Source organism: Lissotriton vulgaris, chromosome 1_1 (genome assembly GCF_964263255.1).
Source record: "Lissotriton vulgaris chromosome 1_1, aLisVul1.2, whole genome shotgun sequence".
NCBI lineage: Eukaryota > Metazoa > Chordata > Amphibia > Caudata > Salamandridae > Lissotriton > Lissotriton vulgaris.
The window spans coordinates 2,000,362,698-2,000,383,248 of record NC_141685.1 but is presented as its reverse complement, the minus strand read 5'-3'; the positions used below and the strand labels follow the sequence as shown (position 1 = coordinate 2,000,383,248).

General features: G+C 45.4%; 1 protein-coding gene across 11 annotated transcripts in view; it reads right to left on the bottom strand.

Moving 5' to 3' along the window:
• UPF2 (UPF2 regulator of nonsense mediated mRNA decay) overlaps window positions 1-20,551 on the bottom strand; it is a 1,606,401-nt gene that overhangs the window by 882,777 nt on the left and 703,073 nt on the right. The window lies entirely within an intron of this gene.

Here is a 20,551-nt window from a genome sequence, read left to right as displayed (position 1 = left end):
ACTGGCCATCACTTCGGCTGCACTCCAGTCCATCTTTTTTCACCCACCATGCAACCTCTGTTTGGCCCCAGTTATATGTAAATCAGTCTTGGCCCTGCTCCAAAAACAACAGTCCTGCCCAAACTGCCAAACAATGTACTACATGAACCAGTTCATGAGCAGCCCAAATCTGGTTTCGCCCTGACTGGGGCTCTTCAGTCAGGTGTAGCCTGGTTTCAGGGAGCATGGGACCCACATGTCTAGTAATACCAGCCTACCCAGAATTTGGCATCACCGATCTGTACAAGATGCCTGGTGGAGAGCAGATCAGCAATACTGATAGAAAACTCAGTAAGTCAAAGTTAACTGAGACATTATTAGACGTTTCAAGACCATTTCTCAGAAGATGGAGGTGGGTGTGATTGGTGAGGAGTCAGCAAGTAGAAAGAGAGTATCCACTAGTAAGATTATCACCCAAGGCAATTCATTTGTTACTCTGATTGATAGTTCTACCAGCAGATTTCTCACCTAATGAATCAATATCCATGCAGTACCTCCAAGGTGGTTTGGTTTTAAGTAGATGGTCAAACCGGAATGTCCTGTAACATTGATAAGGCAAAATAGACCTTTTTGCTAAAGGCCCTCTCAGTTATGATAGTAATATTAAAAGTGTGGAGTGAAGATCATTGAGCACCACAGCAAATGCCCAACAAAAGAAACAACCAGTGATACCCTGAAGAGACAGCTCTACTCTAGTAAATGGGATCCAATGCCTTCAGGAAGCTTTTACTTGGCGAGGGCATAGCAGATTTTAAAATGCATAAGAGGAATCCAAGGGTAATTGTCCAAGCCAATATCACTTTGCCCTCCTTGGAACCAACATAGTCAAGGCAAAGTTGGTAATTGATCCAAAACTCTTGGGCCCTGTGAATGTAAAAGATGAAAGGCCTAAGAGACTTCAGATGATGAAGCCTCTTATCGTCCTTGGCGGGATGAGGGATAGGGAAGGGGGTAGAAGGTTGGGACGGTGATCGACTGACCCACATGAAACGGAGAAAGGCAGCTTGATAACATGCAGTCAAGCTAATGGAGATCAGAAACTAAATTTTCAAAGTAAGCAGCTTTAATGAGCAACTACGAATGGGCTTATAAGGCAGACATAACGAAATTGAGCACCAAATGAAGGGTCATTGTAGAATACCCAGTGAGGAAGAGGAAAACAAATAAGTTCAAATATTCTCTATACATCTGGAGACATATCGAGAAGGCTGATCAGAGGGAGGTGAAATGGACCAACAAACTACTTTTAACAGTGCCCACCGCAAAGCCTTGTCAGGCAAGCGAAATCACAGAGTAACATATCTGATAAACATACCTTAGTTGGGGAGATGTCCTCCTTGGTGGATAAGGCAACAAAAAGAGACCATCAACCAAGGTAGACAGATATGGTAGAAGGATATGAAGTGGACAAAATAATGCCCACAATTTATAAGGATATGTTAAAAGAGCTCAGACTGCCCAGTTCAATCTGCAGGTATGAAGGTGGAGGCTCTGGAGGTTCAGAAGCAGAACCTTTCTCTATTACTGTGAGAGAAGGTTCACCCAGAACAGGAAGGCACAGAGAAAAGCAGACCAGATCACAGTATGACACCTTCCTTGCCAGTATAGCATATTACCAGAGTCTGCACAAGGTCAAGGATGCAGCTTCCTCAGAACTCAAGGAGACAGAGGGATAGGAGGAAATGTGTAGTGGAGACAAAGTCTCACCTCACATGAAACACGTCTCACATGGGCTCCTTTCAGCAGAAACTGCATGATGCAGAGCTCTGGGCAACATGTACTCTTGTGAGTAGTAAAGAGGTAAACAGAAGAGCTGCCCCAGTGGGAGAGAATGCAACACTCACAGCCAGTCAGCACATTTATAGAACCTGCAAGATGGTTTAAAGCTAGTGAGCCTGAGCCAAAGACCATAACCTCAGTGCCTCAAAATACAGAAGACATGAACCAATAATGCCCCGCTTGTTGGAGTACCATATAGAGGTCAAAGTTTTCCATAAGGACTAGAACCAAGCGGGCACAGATGGAAGGCAAAAATGGCTTGAGATAAACAAGAATTGCACAAAGCTGATTTAGATTGATATAAGGGACAACTGCTCTGATGAAGAGCAAAAGCATCTAATCTCCAGGGCATTGAGATGAGTGTGCAACTGGGGGAAGGTAGAAAGGCTTCATGTACTGGTGATCCGTCAACAGCAACCAGTGCAGACTCAGAGCTGCCTCTGAGGAAATGCAGTCCATGAGGATTCCCCAGTGCTGGGCACACTTGGGGCGGAAGCCACTAAAGAGCATGCATGTGCCTCCCAGCCATAGGTACCAGCATGAAAGAGGCGGTGAGCAGGCTAAAAAAACGCAAACAGGACTCTAGGGTCCTGAAGAAGAGTTTCCTCCCTAAACATCGGACTAGCAGCCTGAATATTCCAAACGTACTATAAAGGATAAATAGTCTTGATGGAGACAGCGTGAGGCATCTCCTCGATGAAGAAGGGATACTGGGAGCATTAGAGGTACAACTCTGATAGAAAATCGTAGGTTGAAGAGCAGGGACATCGAGACCAGAAGGTGGTCCGACACAAGCTGTGGTGATCGCATATTCAGCAGCCAGATGTTGAGGTGCAGAAATAAAGATATCCCCTTCTATTCCATAGCTAAGAAAGCCTGTGCCAGAGAGTCCAACTTGACCTTCTATTTGTTTTTGAAGGAAAGGGTTCAGAACACAAAGGTATAGTATGGGAAAGAAATCAACAAGAATAACAGATACCCTACCTTGTTAGTTTGAAGCACCTCCACAACGTACTTATTTAAAAGAGCCAAAACTTCCTGGATGCGAGGGGGCAGGTCCTGGAAGAGAAGAGCAGAGCCCTGCTCAACACTTTGCAGAAGTTAGTGGTCCATTGTGATGGACTGACAGTGGAGAAAGTGATGGGACAGAAAATTGGAATTCTGAAGGGCCAGAAAGCTGCCACCTTCTGGGCGACAGCAAGCAGGAGTGACCCGCCTTACTACCGTGCCGGTCGAACAAGTTACTTATCTCTGGAACGATTTTCTGGTGGGTACTGCATCTACTTGCGTAGTCTTTTGTGAATATTCCAGGCATCAGACTATATTCTGAAAATGTTCAATATTTCTCACACACAAGTAAAGTGAGTAAGCTCCACCTCAGTGCCACATGCAGCATTTCATGATGGCACTTGAGCCATAAAGCGCTCCAGTGTAAGTGTTGACATCAGTTCTCTTACATTTTTAGCATGTTTTTGCGGCAAACTCATGCAACTAACATCTTAATCGGATAGATGAAGATTTCAGTCAAACAAAGATTACATGATAACAGTACTATTTGTATATTCAGCCATGCAATGGGGAGCTGAGTGGGTCGGAGAGGAATTTACAAGTAGCTACAGCATCCACCAAAAAAATGTTTTACCAAAGGTAAGTAACTTGTTTATCTGATGGATACTTCTACCTGAAAATTCCGCACCTTTTGAATAGATTATTCAAGCAGTTCCACATCAATAGGCGAGCACAAGGCTGGTTATACCAAAAAGTCCTGAAGAACTGAATGAGGGAAGTGACCATCCCTCCTTACTTTAGTATCTGAGTGATAGTGTTTGGGAAAAAGTATGAAGGGATGACTAAGCTGCAGATTTGAACATATCCGCCACTGACACCACTCTTGCCAGTACTGCTGTAGAAGACTTTGCTCCAATAAAATGAACTTGTACCTTCTGGAGGGTACTAGTGCACCATGGTGTAGTAGATCGTTATGCACAGGATTGCACATCTGGATAGAGATCTTTTGATGGAGTGTCTAGCACTTCATCTTTCCAACATATCCTACAAACAGTTAACCATCAGGTCTGAACTCTTGTCCTGCCCACATAGAAGCATTAGTAAAAGCAGGTCAAAAACAATGAAATCTTTTCTCCTTAGTTGGATGTGAGTTAGGATACAAAGTGGAATGGGCAATGGATAGTCCTAAGTGAAAAGAGGTAACCACTTTAGAGACGAAAGCAGCATTGGTTCTTAATACGAGCTTGTCAGGGGAGAAGAAAGAGAAGGAAAATGCTACTTACCAGTATGCATCTGTTCTTGGCATATAGAGCTGCATAGTCACACACCGTGCATAGGTCGCCATCTGTTGGTGGGCCCGGATGATTACAGGTTGTTGTTGTCCTGGAAGAAGTCTTTCTAGTCACAAGGTAGGTGACTTTGTTATACTTAGCTTGTGTGACTTCCCTGCTGCTCAGCTGCTGTGGGTATTGGAATGCCTGATGTCATCATAGAATCTTGGGTGCCTAGCTGGTGTGTGGAGAGGCAGTTGATGGCAGGCAGGCTGAGTGGCAGGGAGGGCACTCCTGGTGGGGTTATTCTTATCTTATACTCAAATACTTGGAACTTAATCTGGAACTAAGGCTAATTAAATCCAGCTTATTAAATGTACCTGGCGCAAGGACTTTGTTATTTACAACAGACTCCTACTATAGACTATAGTGCGCATGGGCATCGACTCAATCTTCAGATTGTTTTTCGCCATGAAGGGAAGTGATGGAGTTGTGTGAGAACAGAAAATGATGTCTTATGTATGGTGTATCTAAGTAGGATATGTAGGAGAGTAGGGTCTGCTTCCTATGGTTACCCCCACTTTTTGCTGTGTTTCACTGGTTTTTCGACATTAGTCTGGCTGTGGCCCTGCTGATCAGGACCACAGCCTAGCTGTTCTCTCTTTAAATTGATTCCATATACATGAGGTACATACCAGATTGGTTACTGCATTACCGTGTGAGCCCTTAGAATATGGTACCTTAAGAACCAAGGGCATAGGTACCCCAGAGGCCTTCCACGGGCTGAATCATGTATTATGCCACCCCCGGGAAGCCTTCCAAAATGGCACCACAGGTCTGCACTTTCAGCCTGGGTAAGGTAAGCACCCCTTACTGAGTTATAGTATACATATAACTACATACATACATATATATAACTACATACATACATATATACTACATACATATATATATACACATATATATATATATATATATATATATATATATACACACACACACACACATGTAAGGCTCCTCACCACAAGAGAAAGAGAACCGGAGGGACACATCGGGGAAACTGGAAGATTCGTTTATTAAAACAACGGAGGCATGACGCGTTTCGGGATGAGTCCCTTAATCATATGCCAAACATCGCGTCTGTTGCCCTTCAATGATCCATTTTACTTCGATTGGTCGAAGCCCAGCTGAGTCAGATGATTTCTGGAACGCCTCAATGCAGCCTCACTCTGTAGACTATATATATATAGACACATATTAACCTATAAGTCACTCCTATGGCAGGCCTTGACAATCCTGAAGGCAGAGTTCCTGGTTTTGTGTGAGAGGGTGCCCTAGCATGAGCCGAGCACCTCTGCAGCTTTCGGAATCCGATCCTTATAGCTGTTCTATGATATAGCCATACCACATACTCTTAATTGCATTATAATCCACGCGGTTAATGCGAACTTTGGTTTGGCTTTATCAAAACATGTTGTGTTTGGTGTCAAACACTTTGAAATACTACCCCCCCCCCTCCCCCCCACCAGTTCTGGCGGCGGGGGTAGCATTCCACCCTTCTAGAGGGAGAAGACATGTACACACTGGTATACCCGGTTAAAGTTTTAAAGAGCGTCAGCATCACAAAATGGATGCTGCTGCCACAGACACAAGTCTGACCTCCTGCTGCTGGACAAACCTCCGGCAGGGGAGGCCTGGACAGTAGGTTTCCTGTCCAGGGAGGTGTCAGCACCTCCCCAAACAAGCTTTAGTGTATTGGGGCAGGGTGGGTTGCTTTTCAGACACTGCCTGGGGCACACAAGGTGCTCCATGCATTTCCCACTTCAAACTGATTGCTGGGGCACTCTGCCCCAACTCTGGCGTGAAACTGGACAAAGGGGAAGGGGTGTAACCACCCCCTCCCCAGGTCCTCCCATAGGTGGGACCTTAGAGTTAGTCCATCCCCTAAACTTAGTATAAGTATAGGACACCAGTCCCTAGGACTTTAGATTACCCTGGAAGAAACTCTGCAACATATATCTTGGACCTTCGACATTCCATGTCGACTGGAAGACGGAAGAAATCTCCCTTGGAGTCAAGGAGTGGCCCCCCTGTTCAAACAGGCACCTAACAGCATCTTGCCGGTCTGCATTTTCGAGGCTCCCGCCGGATCCCAAAGAATCTGCGACACAGGACACGGACTTTCAGACATCTCTGAGGCCGACACAAGACCCCAGCAAAGCTGAGACCCGCAGCCGTCACGAGAGACGTGGGACAGGAACTCCTGGACCTCCTGCAATTTTGCAACTGCACATACTACCCGAAGCTGTGCATTGGGCTATTTGCTGCCCTGCTCCGAGCACTTTTTGCACTGAAGCGGAGAGGCCAGCACTCCACGAGTGTCCAGTGAGTCCCCTTTCTTCACCGCAGCTCGAGGCTCCTTCGCGATCTCTAGTCCGTTGGCTAGTGGGTCACCACGAAGGAGAATCCTTTGTTACTTGGTCTTTCCTGGTTGCTCCAGACATGCCCTGACTCCCCTCCAAGGGGTGAGTCCCTCAGACCTTGCTGGTCTGCACAGAAGCCAACCATGTCTTCTAGCGTGGGTTGCTGGAGCCAAGGATTGTTGGGCCCAATCCGGATTCTGACGCTGCAGCACTCGACATCCTTCGTGAGACAGCTCGAATCCAGCTCCTGGTAGTCGTCGATGCCTACTGGTCCTCATGGTCGAAGAGTCAAGCTTCACCTACTTCACTAGAAAGCACCCGACATTGGATGGCATCTTCTTGTTGCCATCCCGGTCACTGGCTAGTGACCCAGACTCTGTCCCCTCTGCTTTCAGGTTCTTCAGATCTCCGATTCCACCCAGACACTTTTCCTTGGGTCGCCTGCAGCACTTCGACGATGAATCCAGACACTGAAAGATACCTATGCACCGGCTTCCCTGGGTGAGGTAACACTAGTACTCCAGTGCTCCTGTGGGTCTTGACTCTTGAAGTGTCTAAGTCTAAAAGGGTTCCATCGTAGTTCAAGGTGTAGGAATATGTGGCCTATTGTGAGGAATAGGAGAAGAGGGTGTGTCTCTAGGACGAGGAGAAGCAGGAGGAGTTATGTTCGTCCCCATTGTTCTCTTTTTTGAAGGAAGAGGTTTATCTTCTGACTGTTCACTCTTTCTCTTCTTCGTGACCACTTTCCCAGTTTGTGGGTCAATAAACAAGATCTTTTGTTTGGGATCTGTTTGTTGCTCTTGAATCGGTACCGAGGGTCCTGGTTCCGAGAGCTGTTTTTGTTTTCGATCTTCAGATCTTGCTGTTTTCGACACCGAATGTCTGCTCGATTCCGACTTTTTGGGTATCGAGTGTCTTTTGGGCGATAAATCATATTTCTTTTTCGACATGGAATGTTTCGATAACGAGCTCTCCTTTGTATGTAGCCTCGGTGCCGAAGTCGATGTCGCCCTTTTCTCGGATCCGACATGGTGGGATTCCGAGTGCTTCGGTTTCAGTTTCGGTTTCGTTGCCGGGCCCGAGGGCGGGGCGTCGGAAACTTTTTTCAGCGGTTTGACCGGGCCCGAGGGCGGGGTCGTTACCGCACGGGGTCGGTTTTTCGGTAAGGGGACGTCGTCACTCACGGTTTGTTGCTCGAAGAGTTCTTCAACCTCCGACTGGTCCCCTTCCGACCCCGACTGGTCCTCTTCTTCCTCGATTTGTTCGTCTCCGAACAGCTCCGGGATTGCCTCCGCCTGCATTCTGGAAGCCTCGTGTCTTCGAGCTCGACGATTTCTAATCGTTAGCTTGGAGGAGAATGCTGCGCAGGCTTCGCAGTCCCTGGATTCGTGTTCAGGCGATAGACAGAGGTTGCACACCTCGTGTAGGTCCTTGTGTGGGAACTTAGCACCACACGATGGACATTTTTTGAATGGAGTCCTTTCCATGGACTCCGGGCTTGACTGCGTCGAGAAAGGTCTCCTGTTCTTCGACGTAGATCCAAGTTTTTTCTCTTCTATTTTGAATTTGTAACGCGTCGGAATGGAAAAGAACGCGTTCGATAACAATACCGTCGAATTGGAAAGGGAATACGCGCCGAAAAATCACTTTCTTCTGAAGTTGATCTGGAGCGTCTCGATCTTCATCCGAACCCGATGGCGGAAAAAAACAATCTAAGGATGGAGCCGATGCCCATGCGCACTACCAACTAAGGGAGGAGTCACCAAGATACAAAAGACTCTCCAAGAGAAAAACAAAGTGCAATCATCCGAGCCCAACACCAGATGGCGATCTATTCATAATGTACCATCTGCAGTCCATATGCCTCGAACATATATTTGATATATACCTTGTGTGGTGTACTTTCATTTGATCAATTAAGAGATTATCGTCTGGTAAAACAAGCTGTTTTACATTCCTTCAAGACTTAGCCTGAATGCTGCTCTCCACAGCTACCAGTAGGATAGCTTTCTATAAAGGTTGTTTCAACCTACCATCAATAAAGGTCGTTTGGACTGGTGCAAGGTGCCCACTAGAATAGTGGACATCATATGCCAGGCCAACTTCTCACAAGATAATACTGGAACATATGAAGGTAGGGTGGGTGGAGGTGGGTGGGCGTGTGTGACTCTGCAGCTCTATATGCCACGAACAGATGCATACTGGTAAGTAGCATTTTCCGTTCGAGGCACATGAGTTGCAGATCACACACTGTGCATTGATTGCATAGCAGTTCTCTCCCTTAGCGGCGATCACCAGTATCTGTTGCAGTTGTCTGAAATAGTATTTTGAGTACAGCCTGGTCCACACTAGCTTTTTGTTTTGCTTGCACATCTACACATAATGTTTTGTTAATGTGTGCGTTGTAGACCATGTAGCTGCTTTGCAGATATCATCTAATGGAAGGTTTCCCAAAAATGCCATGGATGCCCCTATTTTACGGGTGGAATGAGCCCTAGGGGAATAGATAAAGTACATTTTGCTTTGTGGTAGCAAATTTGTATGGAGTTTACTATACACCTCGCAATACCTGTTTTTGAAATGGGATTTGCCTTTGTGTGGTGGAGAGAAAGACACAAAAAGCTGTTTTGTTTTACGGAATGACTTTGTCCTATCAATATAGTAAAGAAGAGCTCTTTTAAGGTCCAGTGTAGGAAGAGCTCTTTCAGCCACTGTTGTAGGTTGGGAGAAGAATACTGGCAACTCAACAGATTGATTGAGGTGGAAAGGTGAAATGACTTTTGGTAGGAATTTTGGATTAGTTCTTAGAACCACTTCATTTTTTCTTGTATTTGTAAACATGGTTCCACAATTGTTAGTGCCTGGAGCTCACTTACTCTTCTGAGTGATGTGATAGCCACTAGAAAAGCGACTTTCCATGTAAGAAATTGTAGCTCACATTTGTGTGGGGGTTCAAACGGAGGACCCATAAGTCTAGTGAGAACAATGTTTACATTCCACACTGGTGAGGGTGGTACCCTGGGAGGAATTATTCTTTTGAGGTATTCCATGAAGACTTTGATGGCAGGAACTCTGAAAAGCAACAGATATGGTCTGTTTTGAAGTTAAGCTGCTATAGCAGCTAGATGTAACCTGATGGATGTATATGCTAAATGACATCTGTGAAGATGTAGTAAATAGCATATAATATGCTTGATGTAAACATCTAGGGATTGATATTGTTTTTAAAAAAATATATTTTTATTGATTTTTAGGCACAGTGTAAAACAAACCATAAACAATCAAGGTATGCAATAAAGTCAATCAATTGCGCTGGATACATTACATTGCCATCAGACCCTTCTCGTACATCAGGAATTACATCAAGTGTCCGCCCATCGAGACCCCATCCCGCATGACTCTTTGTATCAGTCGAGTCTCGGTCCCTCAGGCCCTCTCGTTGTTTAGTGGGAACTGCCTCTTCGCTGTGTCTCAGCTTCACGGTGCCTGTCCATCTACCTGAGATCGTTGATCTATCTCCCCATCTATGCCATAATATGTTCTCCATTTTCCCCATACTTTTTTTAATTTGTGGGGGCAACTACTAGCTTTATATGTGGCCCTCTCCGCTGCCATGTATAGGTCCATCCCCGTCTTCCACTGCTCTATTTGTGGTCCCTGTGCCGATCCCCACTTCCTAGCGATGTCTCGTTTAGCTACAACCGGGGCCAGGGCTGAGAATATGAAGTGAGACAGCTTAGATGCACATCTCCTGGTATGCCCAGGAGGATACATTTTGGGTCTAGTGGTAGGGTCTCGTTAGCTACCTTTGCCAATTCAAACGTCACTTTTTCCCAATACACCTGAATAAGGGGGCAGTCCCATATAGTATGATAAAAGTCCCCGTGGTCGTGGCCACATCGCAGGCAACACGGGTCGCTCGCTCTACCCATCCTGTGCAACCGGGCCCTATCGTAGTAGATCCTATGCAGGATTTTATATTGTATAAGTCTTAATCTGGACTTGATTGCCATTCCCGGGGATGTATAAGTGCTGATTCCCAGTCCGTAGTGTCGAAGTGCCCCAAATTACTTTCCCATGTCTCCCTCAGTTTTGTCAGACGGTCTGGGGCATTATTAATCAAAGTTCTGTAGGTGTAGGACACTGCTTTTTCCTGTAGGTGCTCCTGTAACAGTCGTCCTAGTGGCGCGTAGTCTTGCAATGGGGAGGGGAAGGGGCCTTCCATGCATGTTTCAGTTGTATATATCTATAGTGTTGTGTTGTGCGAAGTCTGATCGTAGTGTTTGAAAAGTTTTGAAGGAGGTGGCCGTCATTACATCTCCCAGAGTGGATATGCCCAGGTTGTCCCACGCTTGAAAGCAACGTAACTTATGTATTTCGTGTAGCCATGTGCAATGCCAAAGTGTGGTCTGCCTCGTGGATTTGCGGTGCCAACCCATGATCTTATTTGCCTTTTGCCACAGTGTAATAGTCTGGGTGACCGGAGGCAATCCCGTGTGTTTCTTTCCCCTATATAGATAATAAAGAGGAGCTTGATTTCCCATTTTATAGCGTTCTAACCTATAAGTGGGGTGGGTTGCTTCCGCGTGAAGCCAGTCTGATATCGGGGTGAGGTGCATTGCTCTGTAGTATGCCTCAATGTCTGGGAGCGATATTCCCCCATTATACTGATTGCGGCATAGCGTGGCGAGGGCAATTCTGGGCTGTTTTCCTAACCACAGCAGAGATCTCAGTTCCGCGTTAATCGTTTGGAACACTTGTTGCGCGAGGGGGAAATACTCATTTCGGAGAGCATACAGAATTTTTGGGAGCGTGATCATTTTGAACATGGCCGCTCGGCCTAGTATGGTAAGGGGAAGTGTCCTCCAGCGTTGGGCATCTTCTTTAAAGGCAAGGAGGATGCAGTGTATATTTTCTTTATAGGACCGTTGCTTGTCCGGTGTTAAATAAATCCCTAAGTACGTAAAACCATGGTTCGATAGTGTGGGGTAGGGATGGCCAGTCGTATCCCGCCTTGGGACTGAATATGACCGATTTGTGCCAATTGATGGTGTATCCTGAATACGTGCCGTATGCGTTCAATGCTTCAAAAAGGATGGGAAAGGTAGTTTCAGGGTCGGTAACATACAGGAGTATGTCGTCAGCGTACAGGGAAATTTTTTCCTCTGCCGCCTCGGCTGCTGACAGTCTAAATCCTCTTATATCTGGATGTTGTCGCACCACACATGCTATTGCTTCTATTGTGAGAGCGAATAGGAGCGGGGAGAGTGGGCATCCCTGCCGGGTGCCTCTCTGTATTGGGAATTCTCTGGACAGCCGACTGTTCACTCTCACTCGCGCCGTCGGCGCCGTGTACAGCAGGCGCACCCAGCTCTGATACAATGGACCAAATCCGAATCGAAGTAGAGTAGTCTAAATAAAGGGCCAGTGGACCGCATCAAATGCTTTTTCAACGTCTAGGGAGAGTAGGAGATGGGGTTGCGCGCGGGATAGTGCCTCCATCATCCAATTGTGGGTTTGGCGCAGGTTAATCCGGGTCGCCCTTCCGGGCATAAAACCTGTTTGGTCTTTGTCTATCAGGTCAGTAATGACTTGTCTCATGCGTAGGGACAGTACCGTTGCAAGGATCTTCGCCTCCATATTCAGGACCATATGAAAATGGCCTGATTGAATGTAGAGGTTCAGTGGTCTGAGGTCTAGTATGGGCCTGAGAGAACCGTCCTTCGTTGGTATGAGGAAATAGCGTGAGTAAACCCCTGTATTTTGGTGATGCAGTGGAACTGGTTCTATTGCATGCTTCTGTAGGAGAGCATTGACCTCCTGTTTCAGTAGAGTCATGTGTGGAGGAGTTGAAGTGAACTCCAGACAATAACCTGGATGAAATATTTGTTTTACACACCTGTCTGTTGTGATGGAGTTCCAGACAGGTAGGAACTGTGATACTCTCTCCCCGACTGGAGTAGAATGGTCTTGGGAGAGGGAAGGGAAGTCACTGTTTGGAAGTGGAGGCAGTACAAGTGTAGGTGCCTCTACCTCTACCTTTGGTATTATTGCCTTTATAGCCTCCTCTGTAAATATCCTCTGCTGGGTGAGGACTGGGAGGGAGTTTTGAAAGAAGAGGAGGCATTGTCAGTGTGGAAATTTTTGGCCGCGCCTCTGTACGAGATGCAACAAAAGGACCCTCTAGCAGTTTGGTTTTGCAAGGCTCCCATTGACTTTGCGGTATCAGTGTCTTTCTTCGTCTTTTCTAAAGATGCATCGACACCGAGTCCAAACAAATGCTGTTCATCGAAAGGCTGAATTAAAATAGTGTTCTGCAGCTCTGGTTTAAATCCGGAGATACGCAGCCATGCATGTCTGCGTAAGAGCACACTAGTATTTATTGCACTAGAGGTTGTGTCTGCAACATCTAGAGCACAGCGAATGGAGGTGTTTGTGATGCTTTTACCTTCTTGAATTAGGTCGTTAGCCCTGGTTTTATACATATCAGGGAGATGTTCCAATAGGGTCTCCAGCTCATCATAATGAGCCCTATTATATCTTGCCAGTAACGCCTGTGTATTGGCAATCCTCCAAACATTAGCCGTTTGGGATGCCATCCGCTTACCGGAGGCATCTAATCATTTAGATTCTTTATCAGGGGGTGGAAAATCCCCTGAGGTTTGTGAGTTGGCTCTCTTTCGAGCATTAGAAACCACTAATGAGTCCCCCACTAATGAGGGATCTGGTCTTTAATATAAGCTGGGTCAGTAGGGGCAGGCTTATATTTTTTCTCAATCCTAGGATTGATGACTCTGGCTCTGACAGGGCCTTTAAAGACCTCTGGGGCATGTTTGATGACCCCCTTGAGCATTGGTAGTATTATTGTTGACTTTTGGATAGGTGTGATTGTGTCCATAAGGGAGTCATCATCTACGGGGTCAGTGTTCATATCTACCTCATGCAACTGAGCAGCCCTGTGTAGTAGCTGTGAAAATCATATGGTGTTGTCTGGAGGGGCTGGTCTAGAGGGATAAATGTTCTTCTGCGGCATATCAGGTGCACCTGGTGCTTTATAGTCTTCCCAGGGGTCAGGTGAATGCGAATTAGGATCCTTAGTGTCTTGAAATGGTTCTTCATTGTCTCCGTCTCCAAAATCCTTCCTCATCCAATAGCCACTATTGTAGTCCTTCACAAGCAGGGTAAGCCAATGGAGAATTGTGGCTCCTAGACGAAGGTATTGGTAAAAGTCCTGGCGAATAGTTTGAGACAGTTATTACCTCATTGGTCCATCCGGACCAGTCTGGCTTCATGCCGGGGCCAAATACGGCCCTCAACCTATGCTGTTTACATAATGCAATGGCTCGTAGACAGTATATTGAAGAGGACGCAGCGGTGCTGTCTCTCGATGACTCCATGGCGTTTGACTCCATAGAATGGCCATACCTATTTGAGGTACTACAGAAGGTGGGGCTGGGCCCTAAATATGTAGCCTGGGTGAGGCTTCTACATACTGGTGTGCTGGGACAGGTGAGGGTTAACGGTTTTACATCCGGGACGTTCGAGCTATGTAGAGGTACGAGGCAGGGGTGTCCGCTGTCCCCGCTAATTTTCGCTCTTGTACTGGAGCCGCTCGTGGCATGGGTGCGTAGAGACGTGATGGTGCGTGGTATGCGCTGGGCAATTGAAGTTGAAGACCGCATATCGCTCTATGCAGATGACATTATGCTCTATCTAGCATCACGTACAGATCGATCAGTGTGGTGTTGGATATATTCACAAATGTTGGTAAATATTCGGGGTATGCGATTAATTGGCACAAGTCAGTACTGTTTATGTTGAAAGGCGATGTGCCTCGCCTCCCGACAGAATAAGCGTTAACGGTTGCGATGGAATGCTTCCACTACTTGGGGATTTTTGTCACCTCAGACCCAGCCTGTTTTTATAGCTATAATCTGGCCCCACCTTTGGCCAGACTGCGAGCGGATATAAAGCATTGGAGGACCCTGCCCCTAACACTGGTGGGGAGGGCGGCACTCTTCAAGATGCTGGCCCTCCCTCGCTTTCTTTACGTCTTGTGTAATTGTCCCCACAGAGACCCAGACTCGTACTTCAGAGCTGTTGAGGGAGAGGTTCGCACCCTGCAGTGAGATGGTAGGGCCCCTAGAATTGCAAGGCAGGAATTGACAAAAAGGTGGTACGATGGGGGCATCGCTCTCCCTGACCTACAGCGGTACTACTGGGCGGCACAACTGGTGACAGTCAATCACTGGATATATCACCCCTCAGATGACCCAGCGTAGGCCCTCGATAAATACCAATCCGATCGCTCTGGATATCTAGGGGCTCTATACACCATTGATAGGAAAAATAAGGGGAAGTTCTTCGGACCGACCAAACACACACTGAAAATCTGACGTATAGTTACTTCTTGGCTAGGTTGGACAGGCATTCTCTCACTCGCCACGCCATTGCGGTTCAACTCAAAAGCTGGAAATGCTAGGCTACCAGCCCGGATGTGATAAATGGGACCTCATTGGGGTATCAACAGTGAGGGATGTGGTTAAGAAGGGAGCAGTACTGACCTTTAGTGAGCTCCAGAAACCATATCAGTTGGCACAGGGAGAAATGTTCAGATACTTGCAAATCAGACACGTGCTGCAGGCAGCGTTTCCGTATCCTAAAGACATACTGGAGTCGTCACCTCTGGAAGATCGCCTGCTTGATGTGCATCTCAACTTAGAGGCAATATCTTTAACTTACAAGAAGCTGAGTAACAACCTGCCGGACACCTTCCAGAGGCTCAAAGAGTGGTGGCAAGTTGACTTAGGCCCTATAGAGGACAAAGACTGGCAGTCGGCACTGATGTCCCCGCGTGCTGCGGCTATCGACTCTGAGATTTCGACTCCACCGATCATACATCACAGGGACAGTTTTGGCTAGGATAGGGCCTAAACCCGATGACCGGTGTGTAAAGGGATGTGGTAAGAAGGCCACATTTTACCATACACTGTGGTCTTGCCCCATGGTACGCCCCTTTGGGAAGGAGACACGAACCACAGGTGCACAGCCCTGGGAAAAGCTATAGTACTAACCCCACAACTGGGAAATTAAACATCGGGGATGCTACTGACCTAACAGCAATTCACAACACTGGGCTACATGCTGGTAAAGAGAGAAATGGCTAAGGGTTGGGGGGGAATAAACTCGCCTTGTGTCACCCTATGGGTCAAAGAAATGGATAGATGTATGCTGGCGGAGACTGCGGTCTACAAGGCTCGGGGATGCCCCAAGAAACGGGATAGAAAGTGGTCACAGTGGAATAAACATAGGGGAGATCTCTGATGTCGCCTACTGTGAAATGGAGATTTATAGACAAGCAAGATGTGTAGGAGATATGTAATGTGTAACCATGATTAATGTATTACTGGATTATTTTGCTGAAAACAAGCACTATGTCATCCAATCATGTAATGTATGGCTTTAATTTCAACCAATAAACAAAGTTAAAAAAAATGTATAAAAGAATCATTGTTTTGTAATTCTGTCCATCATTCTCATTTATTTTACTTGAATCTCAGTCGACCAAATCATAAGGCATCCAAATTTGCTGCAGATCTTTGTGATATTATTTGCGTTGATCCGTATGCAGCCAACACATTTCGTCCCCTACGGCTTAAGATCCTCGGATTTTTTCAAGGGTTACGTTTTCTTAGCCATTATTATATTTTGTGTGGTCCTTTCGTATCGTTAACGATAGTGTGCCCTTAATCTTTCCGATTATTTTGGCTCTTCATTTACACGGTATCTGGTGTAATGCCCAGTACTTGCATTTCATGCTGTTCCTTGTCCTTGCAGTCTTCCTGTTGGTACTGATCTCGTAACTTGTTCATGACTGCTTATGGATCAAAATAAACAACATAACAAAGATCTGCACCTAGGAATATCCTCGGGATACATTATGAATAGTAAGACCATGTATGGACAGTCTAACCTAACATCATAAGGAACGTACTGAGAAACGTGTAAAATAAATGAAAAAGATGGTCTGAATAAATAGCCAATAAATCTTTCCATTAATATTTTTATTATGAAAGAGGTTCAAAAAGCCATCAAAGAAATGGCGTACAGCAAAGCTTCAGGTTTAAAGTGACAATTGGTTGCAATATAAGTGATTTTTCACTCTCCTGTCCCACCATTTATTGAATTTGTTTGAGGAGATGGAGGCTATGGGGCAGGTAGCAGCTGATCTTCGGCATCTCCAATAACTATTCTCCATAAGTCAGATAAACTGCTAAACAAATGCTTGTTTTATGGACATATATTGCTGTTAAATGTCGCAATAAATACATTGGCAAACGTTTTACCAGGTTGAACAGGGTGATACATGAGGCTCAAAATAGGTTCATGCCAGACAGAGGCACTAAGCACTCCCTGCGAGGAGTTCATATGGCCTTGGCCAGTGCCAGGGGCTCAGAGCTTCTGGCACCATCAGCATTGATTTCAATTGATGCAACAATTAAACTACCTAAAGAAATGCAATTTTGGAAGAAGAAAAAATGTTTTTTTCCATGATATGAATTCCTGTTGTGCAAAGTGCTATGGACTGAAACTGGTGAATACACAGGAGATGGTGCTGCAATCAATGTTTTTATGTCTTTATGAAGGTTGGTCCTAGTGGAGAGCAACAGAGTAAGAGATTGTGTTGACTGCTCTCGTGCACGGAGAGGAACTATAACATTTGAGTCACTACTGAGCACTATTCTAATACCATTGTATTGTGGACTAATTAAACAAACACTGGATTAGTGCAGCCAGTGCTTAATATTGAGCCGGTGGTTTCTGGTTCTTGGCACCGGCACTTGATTGTCGGCACCGGCATTTATGACAGTCTGCCACATGGCGGCACTGTCTTGATAATTTAGCAATGAAGAAAACAACAGTTGTTCATTTATTCAATGCACATAAAACAAGACGAAATACATGGTGTTTGGCACTGAAGAATCAGATTTTAATATAAGCAATAACTGGAGAATTCAGTAATTTATTCATTGGCTGAAACAGAACAAGGAATTATCACAACCTTCTCAACCCCGCCAGAGGCTAATGAAATCTTGGGCCCTACTCTCTTTATCCATTAAAGGCAGAGTTAATCTGGTTAAGATGTCAATACTCCCTAAAATTGCTTTCCTCTTCAACTGTATCCCCCTTCACTTTGAAAAATCCACCATTGACAAGCTGCAGAAGGATATTAACTTGTTTGTCTGGGCATATAAATCACCTAGGATTGCATGGAAAAAGCTGAGGCGGAGGAGAGAGAAGGGAGGCCTCGCTTTACCAGATCTTCAGCTTTATGATTGGGCCTTCCAACTTTCACACTCACATATGCTCTTGAAAATGTCCGTCAATACTGGTGCAGGGGGGGGGTGTTTCTAGCTATGCTTAGAGGCGCTAACTGACCAGGGGAGGGATTCTTGTTCAAATTCGGCGAGTCAAAGTTTTAAAAAAAAGATCAGGCCGACGGTTCTTCAGGGCTTAGCCAAAACATGGCAACGCTTGGTTACTTCTCCAGCCTGGCTCCCCTCTATGACTCTCCCGGTGCTCCAGAATGTTTAAGGGATAGGTTGGCAATACCTTTGAGGGAAGCTGAACTAGCGGTCTGGGGGAACCTGATCCCTGACGGTATCCTTGTTTCATGGGAACAACTTAGAGACAAAGTCGGAGCAGGCCTCTCCAGATTTAAATATCTTCAGCTTGAAAGCTGGGTCCATTCACACTTACAAATACATCGTAAGAGTTTAATAGGATGTGGCAACTTCCTGTAACATCAGCTTGTGACGAAGTACCCTGGGAGGAAGGAAGTTTCTTTTTGGTATCAAACCATATTTGAAGTGGTGGATGATGAATTCAAACTCGCTGAGGAATTGTGGGGAGGCTACTTACCTCCACAAGACTGCAATATATTATGGCAGAACTCAAGTAAGATCTTATAGCAGGTAGTGAAACCAGCATGGCTAAAAAGGAACCACCTGTTTACCATCCATATGGCCTATTTCTCCCAACAAAAACTTTCTAAAATCACTAAAGGCCCACCGGTCTGCTGCAAGAAATGTGGGCTGGCTTCAGCTTCCGATATCCATATGTTCAAAGAGTGTCCTGCTCTAGCTTCCTTTTGGGATAGCATCGGACATTTTACCCTTGAACATTTTTGGCTTGACGGATAATGTTATGGGCTCTACCAGATCACTGCTTTTCTAAGCTATCCTCCTAGCTAGGAGGGAAATCTGTAAAAGATGGACAGAATCCACTCCCCCCTCCTTTTTAGATTGGCAGACTTCAGTCTTGGCGGTCTTTAAGCTAAATCTTATGAGATCAGGCAAAGCATTTTGGAACCTGCTGAAACTCAGATGGGGCTCAGAGTTGACTGATTGAGTTTTTTTCCCCAGAGTCCAATGATTATGCTACCCTACACTCTTCGGACTAAGTCGGCTACTCCCAGTTTCTCACTGGTAGCTTTACGACGAGTGTCATCTAGCTCATGGAGCTTGACAGAAGAGTTCTCAGCTGGTTCTTCATTAGCACCCAAGCAAGTCCTGGTACCCGTAGGCAGGGTCCCCACTTCCAATCGCCTATGCCTCTCAGCTCGCTGAATGCGGGTATAGACATCTTGAATGTGAACTGAAGTGAGTATGGTGGAGAATGAGGATTTAAAAAAACAAAAAAACTTCTCATCCGCACACCACACACTTTTAGAACAGGCAGTAAGAAGAAAACATTTTGCAACTCAGATGGGGCTCAGAGTTGATTGAGTTTTTTTCCACTCTGAGTCCAATGATTATGCTACCTTTACACTCTTCGCACTAAGTCGGTTACTCCCAGTTTCTCACTGGTAGCTTTACGACGAGTGTCATCTAGCTCATGGAGCTTGGCGGAAGAGTTATCTCAGGTGGTTCTTCATTATCACCCAAGCAAGTCCTGGTACCCGTAGGCGGGGTCTCCACTTCCAATCACCTATGCCTCTCAGATTGCTGAGTTTGGGTATAGACATTTTGAGTGTGAACTTAAGTGAGGTTGGTGGCGAATGAGGATTAAAAAAAAACCTTCTCAACCCCACACCACACCCTTTTAGAATCTCTATTTGTTTAAATACAAAATGAAAACGGCAACTGGATAATTAGATATACTTTTCATGAACAGCTAAGGAATGAAATCAGGGGGTAGACAAAATATCATCAATAGGAAGAAGCAAATGTGTGCTCCTACATGAACATTTAGAACATAACAAACATGCAAAAACATCTCTTAGGTGTTACCCGTTTAACCCCATGCGCGCTACGCGTTTTCCCGCTTGGCGCTGAGTTTTTTTAAAACCCGCGGTTCATGACGAGCTCAGCTCGTCATGAGCGTATGACAGGAGTAACTCATGACGAGCTGAGCTCGTCATGAGCATCGAAGGGGTTAAAAACATAAATGAAAAAAAGTTGCCCGTAACAATCAACTTACAGCAGTTTGTGCTACTGATTGAAATGATGTGCACTCTCCTGTGATCTAGTGTTTGATTCAGAATACTACATCTTGTTTTACTTGAAATTCTTTTGCTTCAGTTTTCAAGTGCCAGCCAAAAGATATGTGTTCATGCTCCTTGAAACACACAGTCTACAGGGACATCGAAACCACCCCACATTAAGTATATTTTCACCTTTGGAATAGGTGTCTTAGAATGTGTGTGCAATACATTTCTTAACACAATTTAAATCTATCTACAGAATGGCTCTTTTGCCCTTTCCAGCAGAAGAGAAACCCTACGCAGACCAGCTTTCATTGGAAAAATTAGGATTATAGTCATAGAAGTTTGAAACATCGGGAATATGAATTATTAAGGATAAGGTAAATAGGGAAACACATAAGCAAAATAATTGTGACCAATCTATCCATAGAACATTCCCTATTGATTGGTGTTGTGAGTACCTGGGAGTAAAACTTTGTAATTTCTGTTTTAATTTTTTCCAAAAATACGACCAGTTTGTGAAAGAGTATGTCAAGAACAATGGT